The sequence below is a fragment of the Ornithorhynchus anatinus genome, chromosome 17 (assembly GCF_004115215.2).
Source record: "Ornithorhynchus anatinus isolate Pmale09 chromosome 17, mOrnAna1.pri.v4, whole genome shotgun sequence".
Taxonomy (NCBI): Eukaryota; Metazoa; Chordata; class Mammalia; order Monotremata; family Ornithorhynchidae; genus Ornithorhynchus; species Ornithorhynchus anatinus.
Window position 1 is genome coordinate 25,400,249 of NC_041744.1, and position 14,758 is coordinate 25,415,006.

Sequence of the window (14,758 nt, forward strand, 5' to 3'; positions counted from 1 at the left end):
ACTGATTACAGACCCCAGTACTCAGTAATTGGAAGAGCAAAGTCAAATTAACAGACATGATGCCTGCCCTTAAGAAATTTACAATCTGGCAATCAGGGAAGCCCTCTTGGAGGAGATGTGACCTTAATAATGTTTTGAAGGTGGAGAGATAGGTGGTCTGGCATATAAGGAGGGGAAGGAAGTTACAGGCTGATGGGGGTGATTAAAGAGATGCCTGGAATCAAATCAATTTAGTTTTCCATATCTGCAATGTTCTATAAATACTGAGAGGATTTATGCCATCGCTATCCTATTTTATTTATTCTTGTTAGAAAAAACCATGCTTCAGAATTCCACCCACCAACGCATGTTCTGTCTGAAATAGTAAAAAAGACAAAAAAAGAAAAAAAAAAAGAGAGACTCTGCCCACACTCAACAATAAAAGTCTCTACATTACTGTTCAGTGCTGCAGAATAGCAGTCTTATTTCTTTATTTCCTATCATCATATGGCTTCCTGAAGCATGCTGATTATGAAAAAAATTGGAAACACAATGTTTCTGACAAGTCCTTCTTTTAGGCAGTGGTCCTTAATGGCATAATGATTGATTAAACACCAATACATGGATAATACATGCAAGTTATTTATTATTATCCATTCTGACAAATCAGAATCCACTTTGCTATAAATTTATACCTTTGAGAATTATTCCTTTTTAACAATGACACACACAGAAAACATGAGTGCTATTTTTTTTTTAAATTAGAATCTCCTTTCAAATAGTATTTGTTTTCTATTCTTCACTTAGTTTGGTGGAATATTCTGGGAGAATCCTTCTGGAGACTCACATATATTTTTAGTGCAGTACAACACACTGCACTTTATCTGGAATAATACCATGGGATGCTCAGTTGTTGACTGGGTGTGACAGTCCAAAAGGCAAATCAACTCGTTGGGCCAAGCATTTCTTTGGCATCAGGATGCTATGGAAGGTGTCTGTTATATTGTTCTACTGTACTCCCCAAGCGCTAAGTACAGTGCTTTGCACACCAGTAAGCACTTAATAAATATGACTGACTTGGAGTTAAGTACAGCAGACTTTTCAGAAGTCTTAATAAATACTTTATTTTAATTTTAAATTTAAATTAAAATTTAATTAAATTGATTTGAGCAAATTACCAAGGAAAAATCTACCAGAAACTTCATTGTTCTATGACAGGTAATTGAATCTGCAAAACTAAATTTTCTGGTTTGAATATAAATCTGGACTTAACAGTTTCCCAGCAAAAAAGTTAAATCTAATTGGACAACTGGTGTTTCAGTTAACCACAATTCATTTAATAATTATTAATACTCTACTATAAAAAAAGAAAGTCCCATTATCTTAGTCCTGGCAGTTCTCCTTTCCTCCCTCACAGACTCTCATGTACCTCAGCCTCCCATTTCTAATTATTTCTATTTCAGATTTCTGCTTGTAAGTTTCAGTCTACTCTATTTTTTATATTTATTTTGCTTTGCCTCTAGGTTGTCATGTAAACCAAGTAACACATTTCTTTTCACTTACAAATGGACTTGGTTAGTGACAGAGTTCTCAGATTTCTTCACTGCTGAGGAAAGTTATTTTTGATACAGTGTGAGATATTTTAAAGGAGTATTTGAAGCACTAAAGAGGATATCTGGGCCAATCCCAAATGAAAGTTCTGTATCTTATCCTCAACAATCAAGAAACTCAGATTAGAAATCCACTGAGTCTAAAGTGACTGTGAAGGAATAAAGTCCTTGGGGAAAAAATGATTTCAATTCACATATCTACTAGGCATTAGGGAAAATTTCACTGGCTAGCTTAATGAAAACATTATTCTATGTCCATTCTGGTTTCTGAAATGTACCTGAAATCTTGTTTTTTTTTTCCCCTCAATTAGGGGTAACTAGGTTCACTAAGTGGCACTAGGGAAAGCCTCATATCTCCTCCCAAAAAGCTATGAAAGATTATATTAGAAACAGCTACAGAAGGAGAAATGAATCCAGGGGCTCTTTTTATGGTATTTATTAAGTTCTTACTATGAAGCCGGCTTTATACTAAGCATCGGGGTAGATACATCCTGATCAAATTGGCCACAATCCATGTCCTATATAGGGCTCACAGTCTTAATTCCTATTTCCCAGATGAGGTAAATGAGTCACCAATTAGTTAAATGATTTGCTCTAGATTACACAACACACAAGGGGCAGAGCTGGGATTAGTAGCCAGGTCCACTAACTCACAGGCATGTGCTATTTCCACTAGACCATGCTGCTCTTACGTAATGCGTGCCCCCGTCCAACCAGTCAATAAATCATTAGTATTTACTGAGATCCTACTGTGTGCAGTGTTTGGAAGAGTACAAAATAATTAGTAAACAAGATCCTTGACCTCAACAGCTTGCAATCTAGCAGGAGAGGCAGACATTAAAATAAATTACAGAGGATAAAAGAGGAAAAAGTCATATAGTCATGTGTTAGTGCTTATGTAAGTGGGTTAAACTAGTCAGGGAAGTCCTTCTGGAGAATATGACATTTCACATGTAATGTCCAACATAAATTAGTTTCAATGACTCATGGAGAAGCATAGGCCTGGGTGTCAGAAAGATCTGGGCTCTAATCCCTGCTCTGTTTCATGACCTTGGGCACGTCATTTAATCTTTCTGTGTCTCAATTACCTCATCTGGAGAATGGGCAATAAGTCTGTGAGCCCTATATAGGACAGACACTGTGTCCAAACTGATTAGATTTCATCTACCTCCGTGTTTTAGAACAGTGTAGGGCACAAAGTAAGTGCTTAACAAATCCCATTTAAAAAAATCACTTCAATGCTAGCGAGATGACTACACTCCAGGATGAAGCTGTTGATGATCTTCTGCTACCTAATGTCCACAAATGGCTTGTAGTGGATTTAGTGATGCTTTTAGGTCCACATCCTGCAGGCATCATTGAATCATATTTATTGAGCACTTAACTGTGTGCAGAGCACTATACTAAGCACCTGGAAGAGTACAATACAACAATAAACAGACATGTCCTGCCCACAGTGAGTTTACAGTTTAGAGGGGTGGAGGCAGACATTAATATAAATAAATTACAGATATGTACAGAATTACCAGAGGGCTAGGAGGGAGGATGAACAAAGGAGCAAGTAAGAGTGATGCAGAAGGGAGTAGGAGAAGAAAGGGGGTTTAGGTAAGCTCTCTTGGAGGAGATGTGCCCTCTATAAGGCATTCTGATGGTTTCATACTACCACTATTCCTTTAATTTTATATGGACCATGATGCTTAGTCAGCGCCACACTATTTGTAGTAGACTATTCTATTATCTATTAGACTATTATCTAGTTATGTATCAGTTTCAGTACCTAAATAAAAATAATAGCAACCTTTAATTCTGTGTTTTCTGTAGAGTTTTCTTGCTCTGCCTTACTACATAATCTGAACCTACTCCAGGATTATTTTGAGGCATAGTAAAATTCTCTCTCTGAAGAACAGTTCATAATAATTGTAATATTTATCAATTAATCTTCATTTATTCAATCGTATTTATTGAGCACCTGTCATGTCCAGAGCACTGTACTAAGTGCTTGGAAAGTTCAATTTGGAATGTGTGCCAAGCACTGTACTAAGCACTGTAATAGATATACTGCAGGTAGATCAGACACAGCTACTGCCCCACATGGGGCTCACAGTCTACAAGGGAGGGCGAACATGTATTTCATCCCCCTTTTACAGATGAGGAAACTGAGGCAACAGAGGAGTTAATTGACTTGTCCAAGATCACAGACCAGCCAAATGTGGTTTGCAAGTGTGCTTCCAGAGAACAATCATGATCTTATAACAACTCTGGAAGAATGATTCCAGGATTTTGACAGTGCCCTTAGTTTGTCATTTTAAAGAAAACTGGTAAGGCATTCTTCCTCTAGATTACAGGATCCTCCACTGCATCGTCAAACAAAGCTGCATAAAATACACTAGGCAAGTATGGACATACCCCATGATTCAGTTTTACACCATTAGTGATGGGGAATGGTTGAAAAGAAATACTTATATGCATGAGATGCTATTATTTCACCCATGGGACTTCCCACAGCGTCCCCATAATCCTCCAGTGATTTTATCAACATACGTCATGTAAAGTTAACAACTTGCAAAAATACCACAGCAAAGGTGTCAACTCAGTTTTCAATGCTTTAATATAAATAAAATCATGAAGAAATTAGTGTCATCTACAATTGACTGAGACAAAAACTTGATTAAAAAATGATAAATGAGGGCTTTTCCCCCCCTTCGACTTCAGTCCTTCAAGCCACTGCGCATTAAGAAAACATCTGTTGTTTATGATCCATGATATATAGTTGTTCTTGATGTGCATATCAATAAGAGTATCACAATATGTCATGCTTATGTTTATCAAGCTCAGCCATTGTTACTTCAGCAAAAGGTTACAAACTCTTGCTATTTGGAAATTCCATATATGATTCTTACACTGAATTCACAATTAAGGAGATATTGTTTTAATTAGTTTCATTTTCATATCCTGACAAATTCCAAAATATATCACACTAGTATGATCAAATAAAGTTTCAGCTAAAGTGAAATCAAGTTAGTAGTCTAATGGTCTTATTTATATTCTAACAATTAACTTGAAAATATTTACAGGAAAGAAAATAAGAAATATTTACTGCATTTGTATATTACAAAGTGAATTGAGATTGGCGTTTAGTCAGGGTATGTGAAATTGTATCACATTTGTGTTTCAGATGATTTACAGGCTAAACAAATCTTCCCCAATATATATGCACTAAAATATATTTTGTATATAAATACATATTATTAATAGAATAAGGGGTATTCTGGTGTTAAACAAGCATTAAAAGAAGAAATGAAGGGAGAAGCTACAAAGAGTTAGGGAATGATATGGTGGTAAAAGGGAATGTAGCAAGACAAAAAAACCGCTCCACCTTATAAATGGAAGGAGTAAAACTAGACTTTAAATGACCTAGTTTTGGATATTCAATAGTTTCATTAAATAAAAAAACAGGATGTCTAATATGTTGAAAAACTTGTACGGACTACTATTACTTGATTTTTCCATTGAGAATTTTAAAATGTAGAAATTATACAGAATCCTCTTGTCTTCTGCAACAGACAGGTTTAGAGGAGTTTTGGATTATGATATTGGCTACAACTTCAAGTTGAACCCAAGCTTCACCGCTAAGGGATGGCACTCTAATATGTTTTTGTTGGGCAGGTAAAAATAATACCTCCGATATTATTCTAGTTAAGTTTTTTTAACAAGAAATAAGGAATACTGAATTGAAATGAACTAATTTGAGTCAGAATAGTATTTGATTTAAATTATTTTACAATGGTATTAAGAAAAATCCATTTTAACTTGGCATGCAATGATATACTGGATGAAAAAAAAAAGGCACATCAAAACTCCAAAGGGTATTGCCGGTTGGCAGGATATCTCCAAAACTATTCCCCATAGCATTGGAATAGCTATTGAGATGAATCTGTTGGGGAAGATGATATGAGTATCACTGGTGAAAGTGTAAAGTTTTTCTTTGCCAATTAAATACACTTGTCAACAAATGCATTTTGTGTGTTCCTACAGTTGAAGCCTACTATATTTAATGAAAACTCTAAGCTTTCCATCGGTTGGGAGCGAGTCTACCAACTCTGCTGTACTAAACTTTCCCAAACAGTACAGTGCTCTGCACACAGTAAGCCATCAATAAATACCATTGATTAACATATAATGAAAGGTAAGTGAAGCAATTGTCACAGAAATAAAGGTCCAGCAGACTTGAAATGAATACATTTCATGAATACAATACAATGGATGCATTCCGTTTGGAAAGTCCAATTAATATACCAGATCTCACACTGAGGAACTCAACAGTAACCAATGTCTTGGCCAAGAGAAGTAATGCTAATGCATTTGAAGAAGTGTGCAGAAGGAAGAAAGTAGCTTTAATGGAATAAAAAACTTAACTTCTAGACCATGAGTTGCCTATGAAAATTCAGAGAATTATTAAACTCTGCTATTACTTTCAGTGATGTATGATGCGTAATGTTGGTCAAAAACAAAAGCTGCCATGCAGAGAAAAACAGCATTACTTTCCAGAGAGCCTATCTTCTGTGCAAGCACTTGAACATGAACAGGTATTAAAACATGACTAAGACATACTAAAATGATCATATTAGTAGGATCCCTTTTGACAAAAAATATACTCTGGCAGTTCAAAAATGCAATGGACTAATCCACTGTTTATACTCTTCATCCACTGTTGGAAGCAAGACCATACCTAATCAAAGAAGCCCCATGTTTTATTAACATGTGTTTCCAGCTCTTAGAGAGATCAGTCTATCAGTCAATCATATTTATTGAACACTTGCTGTGTACAGGTAACTGACCTAAAACCTTAGGAGAATATTACAGAGCAGAGCTGGTAGACATATTCTCTGCCCACAATGAGCTCACTGTATACAGGGGGAGAAATCATGCAAGGCCAATTTTGACTCTACAGTTCAAATAACATCAGCATCACAAGATTTGATCATTCTGACTTGCATTCAAGTTTTTTTTTTTTTTTTTGGTTTTCTGCTGGGTGGTGAACTTGAAATCATTGACTTTAGACACATATTTCTCATGCGATTATAGTCACTTTTAAGAAAGGAATCATCTAAATTGCCAAAAATCACTAATAAAAAACTGATCATAAAAATGAATCCCTGAGGCAACAACAACAACAAAAAACCCAACAACTGCCTCCTCAGATAGAGACACAAATTCATGCACTGCATAATTAGGCAACCCTCTACATTTTACTACCCAATTTTTATGGGAAAATATATTTGCAATTCTCACAATCTACTTCAGGACAGCTGTGACACAAATCAATACAATTTTGTCATCCTCAACATCACATTCACCAGAATGACTTGGAAGAATGCAAGAACAGCATTATCTACAGACTAATTTGTAATTGACAATCAATGTTATTAAAATATCCATTTTTTAAAACTACATATAGAATGAATTATCAAGAAATAACCATTTTATAATAATATGCCACCACAATTTAAATGCTTAGCTTGCTCAAAGAGTTCCTAATCTCATCTGAAAATGAATAAGGGACAATATTTTAACTGTAGTTTATTAGAATAGAAGTATGTACGTACACAAGAAGATAACACCAAATGCCTTTTGTCATTCATTACACACTTCAAATATTTGAAAAATAAAAAATAATGTAACAATAAAAAAGCAGCTCAATACTTTATGACTCCCATCTTGTAAGATCGATGACCTTCAAGCGAAAATGTTCTAGATATGGTCAGAAATACAGAAATAATCAAGCAATACCCTACCTAAAGGGAAAAGACTTTCTTTCTTGAATTCTAGTAAAAGTTTTAACCAATAATTTTTGTTTTATTTGACTATGCAGTGACAATTGAGCTATGGCACAAGTAACACAATATCAATATTTTAAGCTGATGAGTTGCTGGTGAACCTTTATGTACTCTAGAGGAGGTTATCTTACCTACCTTTTGTCCCCATCTCTGCATTTCTGAAAATGGATGCTTTACTCTCTTTCCTTCTTTGTTACTATTTATGCTGATGCTTGCAGGCTTAACATCCACTTTGATGAATGCTCTGACCCCCATAGCTGTCCACTTCCAAACACAATTCCAAACTCTTCCCATCAGCCGCACACCAACCTGGACATACCCTTGAGTTTATCACTGAATGTGGCACTATTCTCACCTCTCCAACTTTGAATTACCATTCTCTGGCCATAGCTCACTTTGCCACGTGGCTGGAATATTCTTTTAAATCATCCAAATTTGCTCTCTGTCCCAAAACAGACCTAGACTTTCATCATCTGAAGACTCATTACTCTTTCCTTTGATTATTCAAGTCACACCCTTAATATTACTGCTTACTCTTAACTCTCTCACTCCCTGTACCATCCTGCACGATCTATCTCCAACCCTTGGTCAAGCCCCTTCCCCGACCCCCCACCACTCCCAATGTATTTCCCTCCACTGTTGCACACAGGTAAGTGAGCATCCTTGACAGAAATCCAGCTTGAATTCTGGCACTTCAAATTCACCTTTAGCCTGTTATAATATAGTCTTCTCTTCTGCAATATAACTTTTCCTCCTCAATTACTCTAGAGCCTTAAATCAAATTTGAGGCCCCCCAGTGCTCTTACCTCCTGCTTCTCTCTCTAGCCCTTTACCCATTTGACTACTTTAAATGGCAAAATAGACACAAGAGGTACACTTTGCTAAGTCCTTCCTATGCCTTGGATCCTTGTGCTTATATTATTTTTCTAAAAACATCAACTGGTACACATCTCCCCACTCCTCAATCACATCCAATGTGAACCATCCATCACCTCAAACATAAACTCCTTCCAATCGGATTTAAGGTACTCAATCATTTCCCCCAACTTATCCTTATCCCACTATCAGTACAGTTGAGGCTGTACACTTCACTCCTTTTATACCAACGTGCTTACTGTCCTTTGCTCTCACTTCCCCTATCAACAGCTCCTTACTTACCTCTTCTCATCCACATCAATGGTATTTCCTACGTGGGAATTCCCTCCCCATACTTATTTGACTAACCAACACTCTTCCTATCTTCAAAACCCTCCTGAAGTCATACCACTTCCAAGGAGACTTTCCTGACTAAGCTCTCATCCCGCTAACCACTTTTTCCACTCCATATTGTTTCACCAGTGCTCATAATCTTCCTCATTCCTCTCCCACGACATTTATATACGTATCTTTACAGTTGCTTCTCATCTATAATTTATTTTAAGGTATTTATTAAGCATTCACTAAGTGCCAGGCACTGTACTAAGCACTGAGATAGATCATGCAATCAATAATTGGCATCTACTGAATGCTTACCATGTGCAGAGCACTGTTCTAAGTGCTTGGAAGTCTGTATAATACAAGAGAATGAGCAGATAGGAGCAGGGTGGCTCAGTGGAAAGAGCACGGGCTTGGGAGTCAGAGGTCACATGTTCTAAACCCAACTCTGCTGCTGGTCAGCTGTGTGACCTTGGGCAAGTCACTTAACTTCTCTGTGCCTCAGTTCCCTCAACTGTCAAATGGGGATTAAAACTGAGAGCCCCACGTGGGACAACCTCATCACCTTGTCACATAGTGTCACATGGGGCTCACAGTCTTAATCCCCATTTCAGAGATAAGTTAACTAAGGCAGAGAGGAACTGACTTGCCCAAGATCACACAGCAGACAAAGTGGCAGAGACAGGATCTGCTACACTACCCTAAAAGCTTCTTTCAGGCAGGAATCATGCTTACCAACGTTAGTGCAGAATTTCTGCTGAAGACTGGAGATTGAAGAAAAGTTTCTGCAGGCATTTAAGAAATCAGCCCCCTCTTCACGAATATATTTCTACAATGTCACCAGATCCAGGAGCCTTTCATTTTGACATCCTTTTGACAATGGAGGTTAATTCCAGCTTGAGAAGCAGCATAGCCTATGAAAAGCTTTGTGCCTAGTGGAGACGGCATGGGCCAGCAAGTGAGAAGACCTAGGTTCTTACCCAGGGTCTGTCACTTGTCTGCTGTGTGGCCTTGGAAAAGTAACTCAAATTCTCTGTGCTTCAGGTCCCTCATCTGTAAAATGGGGTTTAAGACCGTGAGCCTCATGTGGGCAAGTGGCCTGTGTCCAAGCTGATTATCTTGTATCTACCCAAGCGTTTAATATATTTCTTGACATCTATTAAGCACTTAATAAATACCATTAAAAAAAAATTTGGTACTCAGGTGAGGCCTTCTCATTTTGACCCATTGTCTATTTCTCAAAGGACCACCACCTCAGTGGTGGAAGGTAGGTTCATGAGTCCACTATAGAGTTCCTTAGGTATGCTCATTCACTGTTCACATCACTTCATTATTGATATGTTCACCATTTTTGGATAGTTCTTTGAGTTTTGTAATTTTCTTAAACATAATTGTCTAAGAACTTTTCTTTGTTTATTATTATCCAAAATTTTGGCTGCCCACAAGCAACTCTGCCCAGTTACTTAGGAGTAACAGATTATGTTCTAAAAATCTAAATTTAGTTTTATCCTGAGGTCAGGGTCTCACATGGGAGGGGCGGGGGGAGTTTAATATGAAATAACATATTTGGAAAAACACAGAACGGCATTTAAAATAGGAAACTGTGGGATATTTCATATTACTACTTCTATAGTCTTAGTAACTATATTTAGGTTGGTTCCCTCAAAACTTTCTGAAGTTGAGAGAGCTTAAAATCTAGAAAGCATAGACACACTGAAACATAACTGCACCTAAAGTATTTTAGAAACAAGCAAACATGGCAGATTATTCCTCCACAACCTCTGAGAGAAATATTTTACACAGAGATATACTGGATATGTATGACCCTAACAGACACTTACTTTCCTAACAATCCAACAGCTGACCCAAGCTTTATTTAAAGGGGCACACTAAAGGGAAGACCATGAAAATGCAGCACTAGGGATACCAGAGCAATTTATGAGCTTGCCTGTCACTTTTAAGACTACTGCAAATTCACAGTAATATGCTTCCAGAATGACTTGAAGATATGTAATAATAATAATAATAATAATAATAATGTTGGTATTTTTAAGTGCTTACTATGTGCCAAGCACTGTTCTAAGCGCTGGGGTAGACATAGGGGAATCAGGTTGTACCACGTAGGGCTCACAGTCTTAATCCCCATTTTACAGATGAGGGATCTGAGGCACAGAGAAGTTAAGTGACTTGCCCACAGTCACACAGCCAACAAGTGGCAGAGCTGGGATTCGAACTCATGAGCCCTGACTCCAAAGCCCATGCTCTTTCCACTGAGCCACACTGCTTCCCAATATGTCACACAGAGGTGAAAAAAAATAGAAAGGTATTCTGAATTTGGAGGTCAAAATGCTCAATCCTCATCATTGCAGCCTCTGGAAAAAAAAAAAGCCCACAAACACTACTGCAGATATTACAGTTGAACTTGAGGAAGCTTCAAACACTGCTCTCTTGGGATTCTCCTCATTCAGGATACAAATGGTCATTCTGTCCATTTCTCATTTTCAGCTCATAAAGTAAGTTTTCCTTGATGTACAGATTATCCAGGTTGAACGGATTGGTTCAACTTGAACCCAAGGGTTGGGGCTGGATAGCACTAATGTTTGGAATAAGTAACAGTGTATGTTAAACAGGAAAGCGTAAGCTTTGCAGTACCTGGCAGTTGAACTATGTTCCATTGCTGCCCTCTCCTTTCACCTTAACTGCGGAGCAGGCTAGTTAACACTCCCTTGGGGAGAGACAGTAAACCATGGTGAGGTTTTCTCAGAGTGGAAAGAGTTTTTCAGAGTAAATGCTAAGCATCCTACTTTTCAGAAGGGATCACAATTTAATAGACTCACTCTGAATATCTTTTCTTGTTACCTAATTGGCTGGGCTCATTAAAAATTTCTCAGTGAGTTGGATTTCAGTTCACACCTTTTAAAACAGGCTAATGTATGCCCACAGAAGACTTTTATAACAGAGAAAACAGTGTTGCACTTCACAATAACTCATTATAGCACAAAATGCAGGGCCTGAAGCTGGAACATGCAATTTTGCCTTTTCACTTCAATTGAAAAGGTAAAAGTTCAATTCTTAATAACAATCTTCACATTTGTGGCAAATACAACTCAATAGATTAAAAAATTGTTCTAACATTTACTGAGTCATTTTTCTAAGACTAGAAATGTGCCTTTTTTTTTTTTTAAAGTAAATGACCAAAGCAGCAAGGTGGGCAAGGGGGAAGCAAAGAAAGTAGGAGTTAGTTTTTAATTTAACTATAGCTTTAACAATGCAGAGGCAAGTTCTAGTAGTGAAGTGTTCCTATGAGACCTTTAAAATTTCACCTGCATTGTCATCCATATCATTACAATTGTCTCAGTTTGAATTCTGAAGCAGTGTTATCACATAAATATACACAATTTCACCTTGATAAGAATGAGGGGGTTCAGATATTTTGATTCAATGAAGAAAAAGTTGGATTGTCATTTCTGTTTCTGCTAGCAGAAAATTTGAATGATATTAACCAGAGGCATTTATTGAGTGTTTACAGAACACTGTACTTAGTGCTTAGGAGAGGACAACTGAGTCAGACAATTCCTTTTCTCAAGTTTGCAATATAATGTGAACTATGGCACAACTGCTTATTATGTACCAATCACTGAACTAAATGCTGGGGAAAAACACATCCTAAGCCAATTGGACCCTGTTCCAGTCACATCTGAAGCTCACATTCCAAAAAGGAGGGAGAACAGTTATCATATCCTAAATGTACAGATGAGAAAATTGAGGAAAACAGCAATTAGGTGACCTGATCATGGACACTCAGCAAACACCACAGATGGGACTACAACCTGGCTCTCCTGATTCCCAGTCTCAGGCTCCTTCTACTCTGCTCAATTTTAAAGATACTAAATACAAATGTGAACATAGCCAATTATTTTTTGCTACTAAAACGTCAACCACTGAAAATACGAGTAAATAACATATTCACATTGACTTGCTATTTACAGAATTATCAGAGAAGCAGTACGGCCTAGTGGATAGAGCATGGGACTAGGAGTCAGAGGGACTTGGGTTCTAGTCCTGGTTCTGCCACGTCTGCTGTGTGACCTTGGGGAAGTCATTTCTCTGGGCCTCAGTTACCTCATCTGTAAAATGGGGATTAAGACTGTGAGGCCCATGTGGGGCAGGGAGTGTGTCCAACCTAATTAGCTAGTATCTACTCAGCACTTAGTACAGTGCTTGGCATATAACAGGCACTTAAATAGCATAAAATATTGTAAACAGACTTTCACAGAAGTAATAACATTACTATGATCATCATTAATAGTATTTATTAAGTACTTACTGTGTGCAGGGCACCATAACAGGCATTTGGGAGAATAATCAAATGGATTTATTGAGTACTTAGAATGTGCAAAGCACTGTACAAACAGTTTGGTAGAGTACAATGCAACAGAGTTGGTAGACACATACCCTGTCCAAAATGATCATGCAGTCTAGAGGGGGATGCAGACAGTAATACAAAAATAATTTCTAATATATAATTTACATATATTAAATAAATATAAAATTTACAAGTACAGAAGCATACCCATTCCATTCCTAACTTGGGCAGTGGCTAGCAAGTAGAAGGCAATCTGCTACAAAACTCACCTGTGCTGGGCAGCAGTGGCATGGGAGAGAGTCAAGGAGGGAGACTCAGGTTTACTGTGCGGAAGGAGGAAACGCTAAACCACTTCCATATTTTTACCAAGAAAAAAATCTATGGATACACGGAACGATCGCAGATGGATGTAAGGTGTTCTGGGAGAGATGAATCCTTGGTGTCACTGTGGGTTGGATATGACTCAGCAACATTGTGGGATGAATATCAAATGCCCAGAGGTCACAAATCCAAGTGCACAGACAATGCATAACAGAAAGGGAATTGGAGAAAAGAGGGCTTATTTGGGGAAGGGCTATTGGAGGTGATGAGATCTCAACAAGGCTTTGAACATGGCGAGAGTCTGGCATATTTGGGGGTGGAGGGAGTTCCAGGCCGGAGGAAAGACATAGGAAAGGGGATAAAACTTAATTCAATAAAACCAAACAACATTTTATTCTATTCTATGATCAGATTCATTTCATAAAATAATTAAGAATATAATCTGATCCAGTATCTATTTTTGTAAACAGAAAATCTACACTAAAGGCTTGGAGGAGGTGATTGAGAGAAGGTACGTGACTGGAAATTAAACTGGAAAAATCAATACACGCCTATGGTGCATTATAATTACCAACAAAAAACTTCATTAATATTAAAGACTAATGAATCTTCCACAACATCATAGAACACATATTACTCCTTAAAGTTAGGCATCTGAAATGATTGCTGATTTATGCATAGGATTTGCTCACCACTCAATTCTTCATGGATTTAAACAATCAACAACTGAATGAAGATGGTGACAATATTCTTATGTACAAGTTAAAAAAAATACATCAATAAGACAAAAATGCATAAGCTAAATAAATCCTAAACAGTGATGAGAAATATATACAGTTGTCCTCTGGAAGAAGTCTACATCATTTGCACTTTGCATACAAAAGAAATAGAAACAAATGAAGAAAAAGGGCAATACTATTGAGAAATTGGATTGACTTAGTTTGTATGTCTGATTTACCTAAAGATAACATACACGGAATATAAATATCTTTGTGTATAATAACATTTCTTACTGGCACAGGGCTTCATTTAACAATGAATAATATTCTGCTTGATGGAACACTTTTGCTGATAGGTGAGAGATTACTAGCTGTGGTTTCTGCATGTTTGCTTATAGAAAAATCAATACATCATGAATAAAAGGGTGGTAAAGATCACCAGAGTAATGTGTATTGTGTATTAAGCAAATGTACTGCAAACTTTCATATTTCCTCTCATTCCAAGTCTTCTGTAAAGCTAATACTTAATCCAAATGAAAACAAGATGTTTTACATTAAATTCAGACTATTAGAATAGATTACTAGGGAAAAGTGGCTTGTTTTCATTTCTTTTCTGGTTAAAATTAACTGGGAGATGAGGGAACTGGTTTTATCTACTTGAAAGAGATCAACGTTTAGAAGGGAATCTATTCTATTGAAGTCTTGGACCCAGAACCAAAAGACTGGCATCCT

General features: G+C 37.2%; 1 protein-coding gene across 6 annotated transcripts in view; it reads right to left on the minus strand.

Annotated features, from left to right (window-relative positions):
- ROBO1 (roundabout guidance receptor 1) overlaps nt 1-14,758 on the minus strand; it is a 797,263-nt gene that overhangs the window by 606,727 nt on the left and 175,778 nt on the right. The gene's annotated exons all lie outside the window — the stretch shown is intronic.